At 43.3% G+C, this 18,715-nt stretch overlaps 1 protein-coding gene across 1 annotated transcript in view; it reads left to right on the forward strand.

Moving 5' to 3' along the window:
• The first annotated feature begins 4,719 nt into the window (after positions 1 to 4,719).
• The window catches only part of FBXW7 (F-box and WD repeat domain containing 7), a 176,005-nt gene continuing 162,009 nt past the window's right edge, over positions 4,720 to 18,715 (forward strand). Inside the window, exon 1 of the mRNA XM_066317720.1 lies at positions 4,720 to 4,839. The gene's annotated coding sequence lies outside the window, so the exon portion shown is untranslated. The remainder of the gene's footprint in view (positions 4,840 to 18,715) is intronic.

Raw genomic sequence — 18,715 nt, forward strand, 5'->3', positions numbered from 1 at the left:
GGGAGAAATGTAAATCATGCCTTACCAGTGACTTAAAAAACATTCTTGAAAAGAACAGGAAGAAAAGAGAGACAAATCAGATGTCTGTCTGCTGGGAAGGAGACAGTCTCAGTTCCATCATGCAGGGTATTTAAAATGACCTTCCCAAGGTCAGCCATGAGAGCAGTTTCATTTGTAGGGAATTAAAGTAGAACTAACCGTGTCTTTGCTCGGAAGATTGCCTATCAAAAAAAGGAGCTCCTTGCTTCTTTATCTCAAGTATGTCATATCCTTACATGAAGAAGATAGAGACGATGTTTCATACCATTTAGGAAGTGGAAGCAGGCAGTCTGAATTAGTAGATTTAGTTTTAAGTAAGGTTTTGACAGCCCATGTGCGGCCTAAGCACTGCAGCTCAAAGGGTGAACTTCGAGCTGGATGAATCAATCTTTATTTCACTAACAACAAAATGTGTGGCTCTACTCCCTTGTAACATGCTTATCTTGCCCCTTTTGTCTGCTCCTGAGATTTTTTTCTCACCCAGCAGAACAAGCTGTGATTATGACAGCTGCTGATCTGGTGTCCCCTGCTCCATTGCCTGCCTCCTCCTACACCAGCAGCACAACAGCACAGCTTCCCCACACCTCTGGTCTGTGTTTGGCAGGGGGAAACCAAAGCATGGATAAGCACTATGCTGCAAGCCAGGACTTAGTGTCTGGTGTAACTCCCTCCTCACAGGAGTCCTGCTAAAGGGTCTGTTTCTCAGGTACCAACTCTGCCTCAGAAACCTTCTCCAGTCTAGGACCCACACATGTGTGCACTGCTGATGACCCCATTACATGGGATGCATGCCTCTCCATCCCAAACCCTGACACACGCAGCCTCAGCTATGCGAAAGTTAGAGGAGCTGAAGCATCTGCCCAAGGCAGAGCTTTGTTTTCATTCTCAGTCCTGCAGGCAGTGGGATGCACAGCAGTGCCAGCCATCAGGATATATCTACCTGTAAACAGTTGGGGAAAATAATTTCTAAAAAGTAAGGATTTAAATTAAAATTGCATTAGTCAAAGTGGACTAAACCTTGTACAGAAGACCTCCTTCAGCATTACTGTAATTTGGGTCCATGTTTTCCCACACAAAGAAATCCTTTATTCTTCAATTTATCTGCAAACAGCTTACAAGATTTATCATAGACACCTGATAAAACCAGCATACAAAATTTATCCTGGGTGCCTGATAAAACCAGAAATATGGGCAAATTAGGCAGATTTTTAAAATGGTGACTTAGTATTTGAATGTGCTCCTTTCATTTGTTTTTTTCAACTTATTATGTATGGCATTCTAAAGATTACATCGTATAATACAGGGTCAGCTTTCCTCTATAATAACGATTCTATAGCAGATTTGTTACCCATGCATGTGCTCTCTCCCTCTCTCCTGGCTCTCATTTTCAAATCATCATCTAACTTCTATGCCTTTTCGCATGGAATCTTTTCGGTAACAAGGTTGTTTATAGATCACAGTCTTGCCATTAAGCTTAATACTGATCTCTGGTACGGGAGGTAGTCCATCAAGATTAAAAACAGCATGGGAAGAAAATGCATCCAGACAGACAGCAAGTATCCCTTCAGCCTCTAGGCAGAGTGCTTAAAAGCCCCAGTGTTTCTCTTCCTCTGTCACGATTTCATGCACAGTAATAACCTCTGGCAAGGTTTTTGCATTCTCACTGGATTGTATGTTGAAAACAATACAGTTCCACTTAAAATTGTTCTGTGTGTTATTTTTAAAATCAGTTTTATTGAAACTGTCTGTGTGGTGGCATTCAAGTCTGGCATATGACAGTGTGATTAGTTCTGCCAATGCATTGATCTGTAGCACAATTCCTATTTTTATCCCTACTGTTTGAAGTATAGTCAGTCATGACCACATTTCCATTAAAGACTATGAGCTGAACCATTTTAATCTGTGACTAATAAAATAATCGTAACATTTTCGTTAAATCCTCAGCCAGTCTGAGCACTATCATCAGTGCTGGCAGAGTAGTGATTTTCTGTTTCTTGAGCGATGCATCTGCCATTGTCAGTGATCTACACTGATTAGACAGCCAACTTTTTCCTTCACTCCCAAGTAATGTGTACTCAGTATTAGTGTCCCAGTTTTGTCTGACCTATGTGTGAATTGATTATTCACCTGGCAAAGAGAGAGAACAATTAATAGAAAGCCAGTGGAATAAGTAATATATCCAAGAAATAAGAACCAGTAACCCCTTGACATGGATAGGGTCTGAGGAGAGAGACCTGTGTTCTCTTAGCTCAAGGGGCAGAGATCCATACTGCAGATACAAAAGTTTTAGCATTGCTATTTCCTTTGTAGAGGGCAAAAAGTGCAAGTGTTTTTGTAAACTTGTGGGGGAAAAAACCTTGCCAAAATGAAAATATTATTCACGCAGATTTAATTCCTGTGTGCTCCAGGAATAAAAAGTTCAATTACCCAATTACATATTTACCTATATATTTATTGCAGGGCTGCTTTGTCCTTCTGTGGAAAAAGTGAGTGATGTTCTGTGAGGTAGCATGGCTCACTAGTGAAGGAGGCTTCTGTCTGCAAAAGCACCCCTTGCCAATTTGCTACAATAAGCATAAACTAGGCAGGAATGGATGTGTGAAAGTTCAGCTGGTGAGGAAGGGACGTGCCTGAAGCTCTCAAGAGTGAGAGTGCTCTTCTGCTGCATTGTCCCAACGGGGACATGGGAGAGGTTTGGAGATTCAGGTGAGCTCAAACATCTGTTTTTAATACACAGGAAAATAAAAATCAGGTCAAGAAGGTAACAGCAAAGGGTAAAGAAACACCAAGCAGAAGATGACAGAGAGTAAGAGGCAGAATCAAAACTGAATAGCAGACAAGGAAAAGCTAGTGGGCAATTGGAAGGCTTTTAGTGCAGTCAGACATGCCATGGCCCAACGCTGCGGCTGCCGTGAGGTCTGGGCAGAGCAGCCAATGTCTGCCTGGGCACACCCTGATGTGGCAAAGATCATTCATGATCTTTGGAAAAGGAAGGAAATGCCAGACCTAAGGTACATGAGTAACTTAAATTTTGTTCTTGTTGCATATATTTTATGATGGCAACATAGTCAAATACCACTTTTTTTTTTTTTTTTTTTTTTTCATGAGGCCTAAGCTTTTCTCGGTGGCCAGGCTGAGTGCTGCATTCAGCCATCCCACACACTTAATGATTGACAATTAAGTATTCCGTTTTTACCTTGTTGTTTGTTGAACAGCGCCATTTACTCAGCGTCACAAACCAAAGGATGCCTAGTGAAGCTCTCGTTTGACAGCCACAACTCTGCAATAAACTGGAGCACATGTCCTGTGATGAGTGGCTGAGGGAGCTGGGGTTGTTTAGCTTGGAGAAAATAAAGGCTTGGGGTGACCGTATGACTCCAAAGCTGCCTGAAAGGAGGGTGTAGCCAGGTGAGGGTCAGTCTCTTCTCCCAGGCAACCAGCATCAGGACAAGCGGACAGTCTTGAGCTGCACCAGGGGACGTTTAGGTCGGACACTAGGAGGAATTTCTTCACAGAAAGGGTAGTTTGGAAGGGGCCGCCCAGGGCGGTGGTGGGGCCTCTGGAGGTATTTAAGGAGTGACTGGATGTGGCTCTCAGTGTGCTATGGTACCGTTGACCATGATGGTGTTCAGTCGTAAGCTGGACTCCATGAACTCAGGGGTCTTTTGCCAACCGAACTGATTCTATAATTCTGTTAGAGGCTCTTGTAAATAATGGCTGGTTTGGCCTTAGGAGAGCAGCGACGGGGTAACCATCATTCCCGAACCACTGGGTTCGCGGCGCCCGTGACAAAGTGCTGCTAGGGACACGTAAGCCCCGGTTCCTGGAAGCAGCGAGGGTAACCAGCACTTCCGCCCCTCGGCTCCCGGACAGACGGAGCGCCGGCCGAGCACGGAGGGCGCACCCCGGGACGGCCCGGGCACCGGCCGTTCCCATGGCGGGAAAGGGCGGGAAAGGGCGGGGCGGGCGCGGGGCCGCCCCCTTGTCCCGGGCTGAACCGCGCGGCCGCGGCGGGACCTGCGCGGCTCCACCTCGCCCGCCCTCGGCATCATCGCTCCGCGCCAGTACCGGGGCGGGGCGGGCCCCGTTGCCGGGTTACCGCTGTCATCCGCCCGCGCCGCCGCCGCGCTCGCTCCCTCTCCCGCCCGCCCTCCCCGCCCCCTCCCGGCGCCGCAGGAAGCGAGCGGATCCCGGGGCGCTGCTGCCGCCGCTCCCCTCACCGCGCCCGGCGTCCCCGGCCCGGCCCTGCCCCGCCGCCCAGCGTCCCGCGCCGCCGCTCTCCCCACATGCCGCAGAGCGGAGCGGCCGCGGCGCCGAGCCCCGCCGCCCGGCCGCCCCGCCGCGCCGCCCAGCTGGGGCCCTGACGGCCCCCCCGCCGCTGGAGCCGGGGCCCGGCGCAGTGCATGAGAGGGAGAGCGGGGCGGGGGCCGCGGCCCGAGCCACTCGCCTCCCGGCCGGCGGCGGTGCGGGGACCGGCCCGGGGGGCGCCGAGGGGCGGCGAGGCGGCGGCTCCATGTGAGAGGACGCGGCGGCGCACCTGATCCGCCGCCGGGATAGCCGCAGCCGGGGGCATTCCTCGAGGGCCCCCAGTCCGCAGCCCGCCCGGGGCGGGCGGGGGCCGGACCCGCTTGCCCCTTTGAAGTCACCCGGCCCCCGGCGGCAGCCCCGGGGCGGGGGGGGGCAGCGGACCCCGTCCCGCCGGGGGAGGGGGGCTCCGCCTCGCCGCCTGCATCGCCCCGCCGGCGGGAAGGCGCGCTCGCCGCGAGCGGAGGGAGAGCCCAGCGGAGCCCGTCCCGAAAAGTGAGTGCGAGCGGGAGGAGCCGCCTCGGGAAGGGGCCGGGTGCCCCGGGGCCGCCGGCGGAGCGGGCGGGGGGCCGGGGCGGGGGGCGCGGCGCCGGCCGCCGCCGTTTCCCATGCGGCTCACGTTGCCGGCCGCGCACGGTCTGCTGCCCCGCGCTCCAGGCGCCGCTCCCGCCCGCCGCGGAGACGGGGCAGGAGAGCGGGGAGCCGCTCCTCCGCGGCCCCCGGGCAGGGCCGAGGTCTCCTCCGCAAGTTGTGCCGCCCGCTTTGTGCCGGGAGCGGCGGCCCCCGCGAACAAAGGCGGCGGGCGGGCGGAGGGCTCGGACCCCTCCGTCCCGTCCCCGCCCGGGGAGCCGAGCGGAACTGCCTCGGCGGAAAGTTGTGCAAGGTTGGGAACGGAGCTCACGGCCGCGGTGCCGTGAGCCCCGAGGGTTTCAGACATCCCCCACCCCGCTCCCCCGTTTTCCTTCTTTTCTCTATAGGTTGAGTGGCTCCTAACAGACCCCGCGGCTGCCTCCTGCCCACTCATTTACATAACACTTGGGTGGAAAATGCAGCTAGCTCTTGTCGCGGAAAAACGTTATTGTAGAGTTGCTTATTTTCCACGTAAAGTATTTTGAATGCGTTTTAAAAGCCAGGAGAAGCGTTGGCTCTTCCTGTTTATCGGAGTAGTTGCTGCTTCATGAAGCACGAGAGTGCTCTTGCTCACTCCAGACCTTACTCCGAGACTGGGGAAAAAAGGGTCTCGTTTGGGAATGGGACTGTATTTGCTTGGGTTCTCTTTTGCTTTGCTTTTTAGTATTTCTGCCCCGTGCATAATTTCCCGCTAAGCAAAAGCTGTATCAAAACTTGGAATGTTTTAATGCATTCTTGTTGGCATTCCACGTTCATAAATATCTCAAAAAGATATATCACTTCGTGTTTTTAAAATTACTGTTTTCAAGGTTTAGATTTCTCCTCCTACTGCAGCTTATATCAGTGTAGGTCCTCTGTTCAAGCTGAATAATTTATTAATACAATGGTGTCTGTTTGGAAACCTAAGTATTTATCAGAAAGTATGTGATTTTCATTTGCATTAACTGTTAGAAAAGCTTTTATAACAAATAACTTTTTTGGTTTAGGGGAAGAAATTATTTTTCTCTTTAGATGTAGACTGACAAATTAACTTTACTTCCCCTTATTATGTACACATGCAGTACTTTGCAAAAGTTTTGTTCATTACTTCAATGAAATTTGTTGTCTCTGAATCAGTAAGAGAAAGGAATGGTGTGTGATGATTTAGGCCAGGCAATGTTTTTAAACTGGGAGGAATGCTACTCTTCTGTCTCTTCAAAGTAAACAGAGTTTTTAAAATTTGGATGGTATTTAATGAACATGTTTCATCTTCTGAATCTTTTTGTGAAGAGTACATGCATTGCAGTGTGTTACACTTAAAATAAAAGTAGCCTAAAGACCTTATCTGCAGAGCTGCTTCAGCCTTGTCCTATGTGGACTGTGTACGTCAGGTTATTCTAGAAAGGCACAGTAAACTGTGTGTAAATGCTCATGAAAATGCTCTTCCATAATAAAGTATTGTGCTTTAGTGAATTTGTGGAAACTGATGGATAGTTCAGTACTGAAATGCTCTAGGTGTTCACCGGATAGACAAAATCTGTTTACTGGGATCACTGCTGTTGACTTTAAGATAGTCTCTTGTGACAGCAAAGATTTTGGGTATTTGTCTGATGAAGACCTAGACTCATGCAAGCATGGAAACTGACTGTCAGGAAACTTGTTGATCTTGCTTTGGGGTGGTACAGCTGCTGGTTATTTCACAGGCTCTTCTGGCTAAATCAAGCACGGACAGTTTAGCCCGGTCTCCTCTACCTCTCAGTGGTCAGTGGAGGATGTCTGTGAAAGACTGTAGGCAGCACTAGATTCTTACAGGTCCCTGGCCCAGAACACCCTTCCAGCTGCTGTCACTGTGTTCTTTAGGGCTGTGTCATTTCTGTGTGTTTGGCAACCCTTAGTGGCTTCCTCTTGGGTGAACGTGTTTGGTGGCTTTGAGGGAGGAATGGGCAAGTCCTTGTTTTGAATAAATGTATTGGCAGGTATTAGTATTGGTATTGGTTACCTTCTTAATCCTATGTTAGGAGAGAGGAAGAATCTCTGTCCATTCGTCACCTGTCACAGTTTTGTATTTAGTAGAAAATGAAAGGTGGTTCTCCATCTTTCACTTTGTAACGATTATTGGTGAAATAATAAAGTAAACACTTTTTGGCTCCCTTCTCTGTTCAGCCAAAATCAATAAATAAATGTAACAGCTTGATTAGGCTCTTACTTACATATTAAACTACATGTTTGCTTTTCTCCTTTGAGAACTTTGAATATGCAGGATGTTTTTTGGCTGTAATGAATGTAAGAGGCACTGCGGCTCACTTGTGAGGGGACATTTCTTGGGCAGGAAGAGGGAATGGGAGTAATTAAACTGTTGCAATGTTGTGAATCCTGCCTGGGTCTTTGTACCAGTGGTTCTGGTCAGCTACTCCCGTGTTCGCCCTGTATCAGTGCATACACTGCAGTCATGTATTTTCAATAGATTTTTGCTAGGTTGTTTTGTCAGTAATGTGGATGCGATTTATGTCTGTAAGGTCAAGTACTTCAAAAGTAAGGAATGTCAGAGTAAAAGGAACTACTGCATTCAGTTTTGTTCGTGGTCACTCTGGCAAAAAAACACATGTTCATCTCCTCAAGACTTCTCGTTTTTGCTAAATAGACAGATCTGTGTAATTCAGTAGCTCTTCTCTATTTTGTTTTCTTAGTGTTCTCTGAAACAATTGCAGTTATTTTTACAAGGGTGAAATGATGCATTTTTTCCTATAATGTCATGCCTAACCTACCAGCACGCATCTTTTCCCGTTTGCTGTGGCAATTGAAGATGTTACCATCAGCTAGAGAATACAGCACCCATAGCTGGTTGGTAAGAGGAATGTGTGAAATATTGCCCAGAACTAGCTTGCTTAGTTCAGGTAAACTTTGCCTGAGTCTTGAGCTGGGACAGTTGGCTTTGCTTTGTGCTGGAGAATGAAGTGTTGATGTGTGCTGTTTTGGTGGCACACTTCTGGTGTGATGGTTTCAGCAGCTGTGTGTTTGCAGATAGCTGCAACAGCAAGATTTGCTTTCAAACAGCTCTTTTTTTCCCAATCCAAATCCATTCAACATCATCAGTGTTGGCTATTGCACTGTGAACTAATAGAACTTGTGTAGTTTTCAGACTAAACAAAAATATGGCCATAAAATAGAGAAGCATGGCATGTTTTAATTAAGGTATAAAACAGACAAAGAAAAAACCCCAATTAACAAAAACGTATGTGCTATTTTCAGTTTTGGCTGTAATTTAGAGTTATACCAGTGTTACATATTTTGCAGTCCTATTTACCTCAGCTTATACTGGAATAAAAAGAAAAACAGTTTTTCTTTAACACTCTCATAAAAAGTTGAGTGATGTTTGGATTTTTGTAACCCAAATACGTAGTTATGAAACTGATTAACATATTGATGTACCTTAGATGTTTTGTGGGCAGGGGTCATTGGGATATGGAGGGGAAAGGAATGGGTTTCTTGAAATTGTTTGGTCTGTACACTTTCTAAGCATCTCCAGTGTCAGAGAAGCCTATTGCAGGTAGTGCCTGGCTAAGCTGGCCTAGGTGAGTCTAGTTTGTCTTGTGACCTGGGACTGAGTGGCTGCTTACAGCAGAGGGGCAGCTCTGAGGTAGTTAGGGTTGAGTAATGCTTCCTGTTCAAAGGCTGACTATTCAAAGTTGTCCAAAATATGAACGTTTTGAAATGCTTTTTTCCTTGAAAACCTTTCAGTGGTGCCAGTGGCGTGACCTGCCTGGAGAAGCAGCACTGAGAAGTGTATGAACTCTTCAGCATGGGCAGGCTGACATGAAGTGCACTCAAGAGGGCAGGGCATACTGCGGAACACTTTCTAAGCACAAGATCTGCCTCCTTACCGAGGAGGCAGGAGGGCTGCCCTAGGGTGGAGCCGAGAGGCGTGTGTGTGCTGTGGTGAGATCTGGCCTTGTGGAGCTGGAACTGTGGCGAGTGGGAGGTTAGAGGAGGGTTGCGATAGAGTTGCAGTAATTTCCCCTTAAACTCTTCGTAAACCTCAATCAATGAGTCTCGACACTCCAGTATCCTAGGTTGTAATAATGAATTAAATCTTTCCCCTTCCTCTTCTCCCTCTTTACACATGGGTCTCTCTTTGAAAATTAGAAATCTGAACCGATTCTGGGATAGTCGTTGTGCTTGTTCCTATGTACCTCAGTTCCTGTGTACCTCACCTATGTACCTCACCTGTTCCTCAGTTTCTTGGTCCAATGTCAGAGCTTGTTGTTCTCCCTCTTCAGCACTTCATCCTTAAGAAATGTTGCTCTGGATGGCTTGGAATGTGGGAGGTGACCTTTACATGATACAGGTTTCCAGAGACTTCCCCTGTGTGTTTCCTTGGTCGGTTTATCAAAGAACTTAAGGGTGATGGTGGAGACTTGATTACACATGAAGTTTTGGTGGGTCCTTTTGATAGATTGAAGGATTCCTTAATTTGGTCTTGCAGAGTCAGTTACTCAGCTGTGGCTTTGTGTTCTTGTAGGTTGTGGCAGTGGCTGTGAATTTCAGGACAGGAGCTGCAAACCCTGGGTGTGTGTTGTTGACAGTAGCTACTTAAACTCTGCCCTCTTTGACCGTCATAATGTCCTTACTGCACACATTAGCTCTGTGTTCTCAGGGATGCTGGTGGCTACTTTTGGAGCACGTGCTTCTCAGGATAAAGTCTGGCATGTTTTCTTAAAGGTGAAACTTTACACTTGGGTCTGTTGTAGCATGCAGGACCTGCCTATGCTTATAGGGAGTTAGTTTGCTGTATTGCAAAATTGCATGTAAAAGGTTATTACTGTCTTTATGTAAAATATGGGATGTGCTCTACAGCATAGAATGTGTGTCCATTTATATCTGCAGGAATGATGATAGTCACAGGGAATTCAGAACCGAACAGGCTACTTCAGGACAAGCTACTTGTCTTACTAAATGACTAACAAGACCAAAGCATCATAAGCCAATGGGGAAGAAAAGGTTTCAAGCTTTTCCCCAAGTTCCCTTTTTAGGAGGGTAAGCTGCTCAGTGTGATCCCTGGCAAGTGCAAGCCTTTTCAGCATTGTAGCATACTTCATGCTTGTGAAGTTGCTCACTAGCTATTGCAGTAGCTGCAAAATCTAGCATTTCTTTGCTAGACCTGACAGTAATGGGTACATTGCTTTTGTTGACTTCTTCATTGCCTAATAAGGCTTTAGAATATGCTAGTGAGTATTTTCTTTAATGTTCAAGGCTGTAACCATTAAATAATGATAACCAAAACTACAGCTATGGATTCAGACCTTTCTGAGGAAATGTTACTCATCTTTTGTGGCAAGTGTGACTCCACACAGCTTGGCGTAGTGGTGAATCTCTGTTAAAAACAGGATGTCTTCACCTTTGCTTCACCATTGACTGTGTCTTTGCTAAGCTGTGTTACTTGTGGCCCTGAGCTTGGGCCAGTAAATCTGCAGTTTGCCAGGAGTGTCTACTTCTTTTGCTGTTTGTATCTTCTCCATTTTTTTTTTTTTTTTTTTTTTTTTTTTTTTTTTTTTTTAATTCATGCAATGATACTCAAAGCAAGAGATGATCTAGCACAACAGAAAAGGCCCTGAAACTGTGATCCTGGAGATACCCTTGTCTAAGTTATTTTTAACGTTTGTTTCTGAGTTCTGCTGTGGCAGTTTCATCTGCTGTTGCCAGAGCTGATGAGTGCGTCTGCAGATCTGTGGCGTTTCTCTGAGTGGGTGGATCACTGCAATGACAGGTAACTTTTTTTCTTTACTACAGAGTACAACAGTGACAGTTTTGTGACAGTTTTTATGGCTCTTGAGGGCTAATCTTCAGCATCCTTTAAAGCATGCTAAGACAAAGTTACTGTGGTTTTCAGTGGTTTTATCTTTCTTTTTTTTTTTTTTTTTTTTGCCAAGAAACTTTTGACACTGTTTGTTTCTCCACATGCCTAGATAGTAGTCCCTAGTTGATCTTTCAGTAAGAATGAATTTTAAATGATTGGTGTGTTTGGGGCAGACTATTTGGGGATTGCTTTTCTCTTAACTTGCTATTTGCCTGCAAGTGTTGAGGGGGAGGGAGACAATGATCAGACCTGCTACACTTCCCCCACCTGGCCTGTGTTTAAACCTTCTGTGTAGGCAAGATGGGGCACACACGACCCTTATGACAAGCCTCTGGTGGAAGGGGGCAGTTGTATCCCTCTGCTTTCATGGTGTGCTAGTTGTGTTATCTGTGGCAGCAGGTGGATTCTGACTGTGCTGTCCGTGGTCTGGGTAACAACTAGACTTGGTCACTGCTTGACTCCCAGCTTGCTGAACTTTGTGCTGACCTGCGCTTGCTCCACTCTACCAACTGTGTGATACATGGCCCTGAACAGCCATTTGATGTCCATGAAGCCTGCCAAGAGTAGCATGCAGGCTTTGGTAGCCCCTTAGTAACACGTTAGTAATGCTTACTATGTTTTGACATTATGTATCTTCAGGGGAGTGGTTATATGTGTGAAAGAGGTCCTGCTAATGATATCTTAGGTGGGCTTTAATACACAGCTGAAGTTTACATTTTGCCATATTATAATACAGAAGTGTTTCTATTAATAACCCTGATTATCTCCATAATGGCTGCTTCCTTAGGTTGTCCAGATGTTTAACCTAAATTTGAAAGTTTTGCATACCTGAGTGCATTACAACTAGGGTGGCTCTTAGACATGGCTTGCTGTAGCAAAACAACTTTGACATGTGCAGTTACATTTAATTTGTTTCCAGGACATCCTGTATTTTCATCTCATCTTCAAGGTCCGGCTGTAGGGAGCTTTGAAAAACCGGGTATAGGGGAAGGTGTTCCTGCCCATGGCAAAAGGGTTGGAGTTACATGACCTTTAAGGTTCCTTCCAACCCAAACCATTCTCTGATCCTATGATTTAAGGTTGTGTATTGTATTCCTAGCTTTATAGCTTATTGCCACGGCGAATCTATTGTTATTTGTGCTTTGAGCACTGTTAGGCTTACTGTTTTGAAATCAAGTAATTCCTGATATGCTGGAAAAAAGAAGTGGGCTGATAGTGAAATAACTGAGGGTCAAACTTCAGCTCCTCCATTACTGACATTTGGCCTGGTGGGAGCAGTAGATAACACTCAGTGTGACTCAGGAGCATAGGCAGGAGTTTTGTTTGAAGAGCAGAGGTGGGTGGTGTCCCCTGTCATGGGGTGGGTGTGAGGCTGTCTAGTGAGGGGAGCTGCATGCCGTGGTTGCTGCCTGCCTATGTAGGAGGTACATACAGTCATCCTGCTCAGCTTGTGGTTGTTTACACAGGCTGTGGGAACCTTTCAAAAGGGTGCTGGGAATGACTGGAAAAACAAAAGCTTGTTTAGTGGCACAAAAGAAATGTTAACGTGTTGGTCCTTCTCATTCCTATTGTTTGTTTACACTGCGGTGTGGTGGGAACAAAATTGATTGCGTAGGTTAGGCACAACCTAGCAAAGATTGAAAAGGAGAAGCTTATCATTAAACATTTTACCCTTCCTTCATAAAATAATTTCAAATGTCACAAAGGTTGAAATGCTATATTCACATACTCCTTTATGGAGTTGTCATTTCATATTGTATTTGACCTGCTGAGTTGCTACTGAAGGGAATGGCTCCCAACAGCCTCTCCTACCCATATCTCTTCCTCTACTAGCTATTGGTTTAATCTAAGTTTTTGTCAAGATTATTCAAATTAATTTTGTGCTGTTGGTTTTGTATTATTTTAGTTCCCTGAATTTAGGTGAGAAGGGAACTAAAAAGCAAATTGAGTTGTCTCAGTGTGACACGGAACGTGTGTTAGAGCTGGCGCGGGGGACACACAGCTGGCAGTGAATCCTTTGGGCACTGGCTGGCCATTAGATCACTTAACTGTGCCCTGAAACCTCGTGGTTGTGGTTTGATGATCTGCTGAAACCAGTGTGGAGTATGTGCTATACCTTAAGAGCTGCTCTTGTTCCTCTGTCCGATCTTTGCTTTTGTGGTTGTGCTGTCCACTTCTGAAATCCCCCTGCTTGTGAACCAACATGAGTGCTGCTCTTGCCTGACTTCTTAGCCTTTTCTGTAAGGAGAAAGTGGTATTCACCCTTATAGCAGCAAGACAAATTTAGGTAATCTGAAAGTGTTTACAATCCTTATACTGAGCTGCAGAAGTATTGTCATGTGTATCATGCTGTAAACTATATGCATGAAATAAACCACCTTCAGCTACTACTGCTGATTCAACCTTTAAAATGAGCATGTGCTTGATGTTCAAAGGTTTTTCCCTCGAGTTCTCTTCATATCACTGTCATAAACATGCCAGTCTGGACAAACTAATCCTTTTATTCAGTAGAGCTACATTTAACACAGTGATCAAAGGTGCGATGTACAGAAATATTAGTATTCAAATCTGTAAAACACAAGGGAAACAAATTGTTCTGTGAGCAGCAGAGCTAACTAAACCTAGTTTCCTGTGGATATGTATCCTCTGTCTGCTGCTGTATCCCATCACTGCAGTAACAGTCCTGATTACTGTCCTGTTATCTCCTGTGACCTTCCTTATCACAATGTCAGATCCTGCAGCCTGACTATTACACCACTCTCCATATAACCTACCTGCTTGCTGGAATAGAGGCATCATATGCTGTGGTGGTTGCAGAGCTGAGCAGAGCTATGCTTGGTGGCTGCTGCCAAAGAGGGGAGGAAAATTGCGTTCAAGAATTCTACTGATTGTGAAGCTGAGAGTGTAACTTTTGTTCTGTTCTCTCTGCCTATCCGTTGCCATCTCCAGAAAAGCAGTTGGATTTCATTATAAGGGGCGTCTATCTTTTTTTTCAGAATCACTTTTCACAAACATGTACTGTGGCACTGAAAAGTTTAATGTACAAAGCTTCAAGTAGTTCTGTTCTTCTTTATGATGCTTTGATCTTTTATGATTTGTGATGCTTTAACCCCAGTTTAGTTGAATATATTCTTTTTGCTGTAAAAATCCAGTTAAACTCAAAGTTCTTAGTGTTTTTTTTCTATTCCTTTTCCTTTATATTCTTCTGCATCTCTCAGTTACAGTTAACATATCCAAACTTTCTGATGATTTTTGATCTCTCCTTTAAGATTCCTGTTACTAAGTTTCACCTTTTTTAACTTTAACTACATTTCAAACCATTTTTTTATGCCTGCCTAGGAGAGCTGTATATTTACAAAGTGCGTATAAAATGCTGTATTGAGTTTGTAAAGTACCAGTTAAAATATTCTACAAAATATTTAATGCACATGCTAATTTTTTCTTATACTGAGTATTGTTCTTGTATGGACTGTTGAGAGTCAACATGTTTTTTTCTGAATTTGTTGTTAAGATCCAGAAAGCTGGTAAGTAAAACATTGACCCGGATATACAATGCCTTGTTGGTTATTTTCTTTGTCTGTCATGTGTTTTCCATTTTATCTAGCTTGAAGTTAGACTGCATGAAATTCCTAAGGTTCCTTCTCTTATCCTAACCTTAATAGCTTTTATGTCAGTGAGTTTTGCCACTTTTTCCTTTTTAGACTATTAGGGACTATGTGTTCCAGTTCTAGTGCAGAACTGTGGCCTTCTGCTGTTAACCCTTTTCTGTAAATTAACAGACCACTTAACTGCTTTTTCTTTTTGATGCTTTACTGCTGGCATCTAAATACAAAGGTTTTCCCCTATCACCAATATTAATTTTACTTAATGGCCTCTTGAGACTTTGAGGGAGGTTTTTTGGAAGTCTTTTTTTAAGCAATTTCTCCCTAGTTCACTGTTATTATAAAATTCTACTAGCCTAAAAAAGCATGGTTTCCTTTCCAGAAACCATGCTGTGTAAATTCTCTGATATCAACCTGCGTATGTTTTGCAGTCGTATTCTCCAAACAATTGTTTCAGCTAGCTTGCTATGCATGAATGGCTTATTTGTTTGTAACACATTAAATCATATTTATTGGCTCTTTCAAATGTAGGTAAGTACCGTGTTTTCTCACATTCTAATACTAGGTATTTTTAGTGGGAGGTGATTGTAGTTTTTATTATTTATAAATATTTTTTCTCTTGTTCCTGTCCAATCACTCAATTCTGATTTCTGCTAATAAAATGAGGAAGTGCAAAAGTACCACATTTTTTCCAGCTGAGGTGTTGGTGGTTTAGGTTTGTTAGTTCTGTTCTACTCCCCCAAATTGTGTAGTGGTGTGTTGGCAGTTGAGAAACTTGTGTGCTCAAGTAGTCTTTCTTACACTTTGAATGCCCTCCTTACGCTAGGAGATCTTGAATTTGGATGGCAGAAGCACTGTGGGATGTGCAATGGAAAGAGAACAAACAGGCTATAGAGGTCTCCCTAATTAGTGAACAGGCTGATGCCTGTGACTTTTTTTTTTTTTCCCCCCCCAGAAGGAAATCAAGCTGCAAATAAACCCAAAGTCAGTCATTTAGCTTTTCTCTGGAGAAAAATGGCAGCTGGAACTGTTCAGTAGTAGAACCGTTCTGTTGCCCAGTAAGGGCTTGCACAGGCACAGTGTCCATGAGGCAAAGCCATGAAACTACTGATTATTCTCCACTAAAACAGCCACAACAATGTTATTCCAGTGAAGATACAGTTTTGTAACTAATATTTTGAATGAAAGGTCAAGCTCCTTAAAACATTTGAGTGTAATATCTTTTATCAAGATGGCAGTTTGGGCAGAGGTGTCCAAATATTAAAATACTTCTATATTTTAGTTGAAATGTTCTGTTTTAAACTATGCTTAATAAATAGTTTTAAATGTATTCTAGAAGAATTGGCCCACTGGATCACACTAACAGTTGCTCTTTCTAGCCTAGTATTCTGTGTCTGATAGCCATAAGAGAGAAAATCTTGTCCAGGAACCCAGAAGTTCCCTAATTCTTCACATGACCCATCTCAAAAAATGGATGTATGGAGAACATTGAGAACCAGATAAATTTTAGATGCTTTTCATTTCATGCTTGTTCTCTAGCTACTTTCAGTTATGGAATCTCTGAGCTAGATGTTGTTTCTGTTTATTCAGAAATTCTTGAATGATTTATCTTCTGAGAACTTTTACAATTTGTTCTTGAACCCTTGTAAAATATTTTATCTCAGTTGCATCCTTTTGCAGCAAATCCCACAGATCTTCTGGCTGTTGCCTGAAGAGTCACTCATGTTTTGAAGGTGGCTTCTCCTTGCTTCCTTAGCTGCTGGCTCGTGTTTGTGTAGCAGAGGGCAATGAATCACTACTATTCTTTGCCATTCATGTCACTTGCCTCTGGCATAGTCCCTAGAAATGGGTATTTGTGTTCCTAAAAAGACCATTTTTTCAGGTCCCAGTTCCATCTATATTTAGGCATTTTTTGCTGTAAGAGCTCACCTCTGTAAGACAACAGATGCTCCTTCACTATGTATTTTTCTTGTAGAAATATAGAGGTGCTGTTTGGGTAGCAGTGCTTACTGGTGTTTCATCAGTGAAGTCAGCCCTATGAATGGCACTGCATCTGGAGTTTAGGCTATACTGGAGGCACGTTTGCTGAAGAATTGCTTGATCCTGTGAAAATGATGGGTACTCAAGTAAGGGTAAGGAATTCTCATTTGTGTCTCCAGGAAATGGCAATTCCTGTATGGTTGTTTCTGTGGTCGTCTTTTAATGTGGTTAGAACCTCAGTTTAGCAACTCTGAAGTTTTACTCTATTGATGTTATAGATCATGAAAAAATAAAGAAACACTAGGATCTATCTGAAATTATAAATAGCAAGTTTCCCATATTAGTATTACAACTGTTGCAACCAGGCAGAGCAAACAAAAATTCAGCTCTTCTAATTGAAATTTTCTTTTTGGTCTGTGATGTTAAGAGGACATTGTGAACTTGAATTTCATTATCATCCCATGTGAGTACTTTTGTGAAGAAAAGTAAATTTAATCCTTATTGGTTTTCTGTATGCCTCTAAAGCCTTTATTTATCTTGGTGATTTGTAGATCTATACAAATAGATTGTGTTTAGGAATAAGCATCTATAAGAACAGGTTGTAGAGTCTATTATAAATAAGCCTCCTATAAATGTATAGATTTAAAGAGTATATTATGTACAGAAATATGTAGAAGGGTTCTGCGAGCTACATCTTGAGGTGTTAATGTGTTAAAGGCATGTAACTTAGGGTGTTTGTTTAAAATACTAGTTATTTAAGTTATCTAAGTTATTTATATAATAATCATAGGGTTTAAAATTTTTTTAGAAGTTTTTTTTTAGTGTTAAATTGATTGCTATCATGGAGGAAAAATCTAAAGATCCTTGTGAAGCATTTTAACTCAGTGGTTAATTTTTAGCTGCCACTAGTGATAGGCTATCATATTAGCTCTTCTGGAATACAGGTGAAGATAAATGAAATCTAGGTTTGATCCTGCAGTCTCTGGAATATACACATAGATTTGGCCATTAGAATAGTAGAAGGCTGTGCACTTGCATAATGTTTGTTGCATCGGTAGCTACAAATGTAAATTTGTCAAACTTCTTACTCATGTACTTTCATTGCCTCAGAAAAGAACTAATTGTCAGTTTTCCATTGATAAAAAATCATTAGTCTAAGCTTCTGTTTATTTACTTGTGGGAGCAAGAAGTTAATCTCCGAAGAGTGGGACTTTTCAAGTATGCTTAAGTCATTTAGGAACATAAATTCCACTGCCTTTGTACTGTGAGAGGAGTAGAATTGAACTGAAGGAGAGGATTAATTTGTAAGTTAAGCAAACTGAAAAGTGCAGTTGATCACAAATATCAGACAGTGTATTGTGTTCTTGATTGATTCTTGTATGGATCTTCTCATCCTAAATGATTATTAGACTATAGAATTGTTGGAAGGCCTGATCAGGTACGGGTGGGGAGAATTAGCAAAATGTGACTTCAGGACTTAAATAGGAAAATATTATGTCTAAATTATTTTTAATTGCTGTTTGAAAGTCGTGTGTATCCTCTCTGAAAGAGAATATAAGAAAAGCATTGTGTAACTCGTTAGGATCAGTGTCTTTGCAATAGTTATTGTCCTGCTGATTCCTTTGCTAGCACATGTCAGTGGTGCAATAGTAGGCAAAAGGCTCCTAAGTCCAAAAAAGATTTAAGTGAAAAACTTAGATGGTCAAAACTTTACAATTAAATGATCTGTCTCTTTTTGCTATGAATTTTAATGATAATTTGTTTGCCTCTTGACTACTCACTGATTAACTATTTGTTTGGCAGGAACTGGGAAGTCTGCAAAACTTGTTGTATGACTTGTTTCAGCTATCAGTTGTTTTTCTGTGCTTTATCAGGCTGCTTGACAACTGTTTAATTGAAAAGTTTCACATGCTGTTGAAGTGTTATTGTTAGAATAAGCACTTAATTCCAGGAGGAGGATATAATCTCGTGGTTTGATTGTGAGAGTCACAGTGTAGAGGGGGGGTGCAATCTCTGTCCTAGATAGCAGACTTGTTTATTTTATAAATAAAGATTATTTTTTTGCTGAATAACAAAGGATAGAACTTTGGCTGATTGTACGTATCATATCTCTGAGTAGGAACAAATATTTTACTGTTATTCTGTTACAAGAACTTTCACTGAGAATTCAAATGCTATACCCAGTGTAACAAATGGGAATCTTGTTCTGGAGAAGTTGCAGTAATAAGGATGAAACTTGCATTTTCTGCTTGGGTTGTTGTGCATATAAAAAAGTCCAGTAGTTGCAGTGTGCTTGATGAAAAGACGCAGATGAGAAATGGCAAAA

Source organism: Sylvia atricapilla, chromosome 4 (assembly GCF_009819655.1).
Source record: "Sylvia atricapilla isolate bSylAtr1 chromosome 4, bSylAtr1.pri, whole genome shotgun sequence".
Lineage (NCBI taxonomy): Eukaryota > Metazoa > Chordata > Aves > Passeriformes > Sylviidae > Sylvia > Sylvia atricapilla.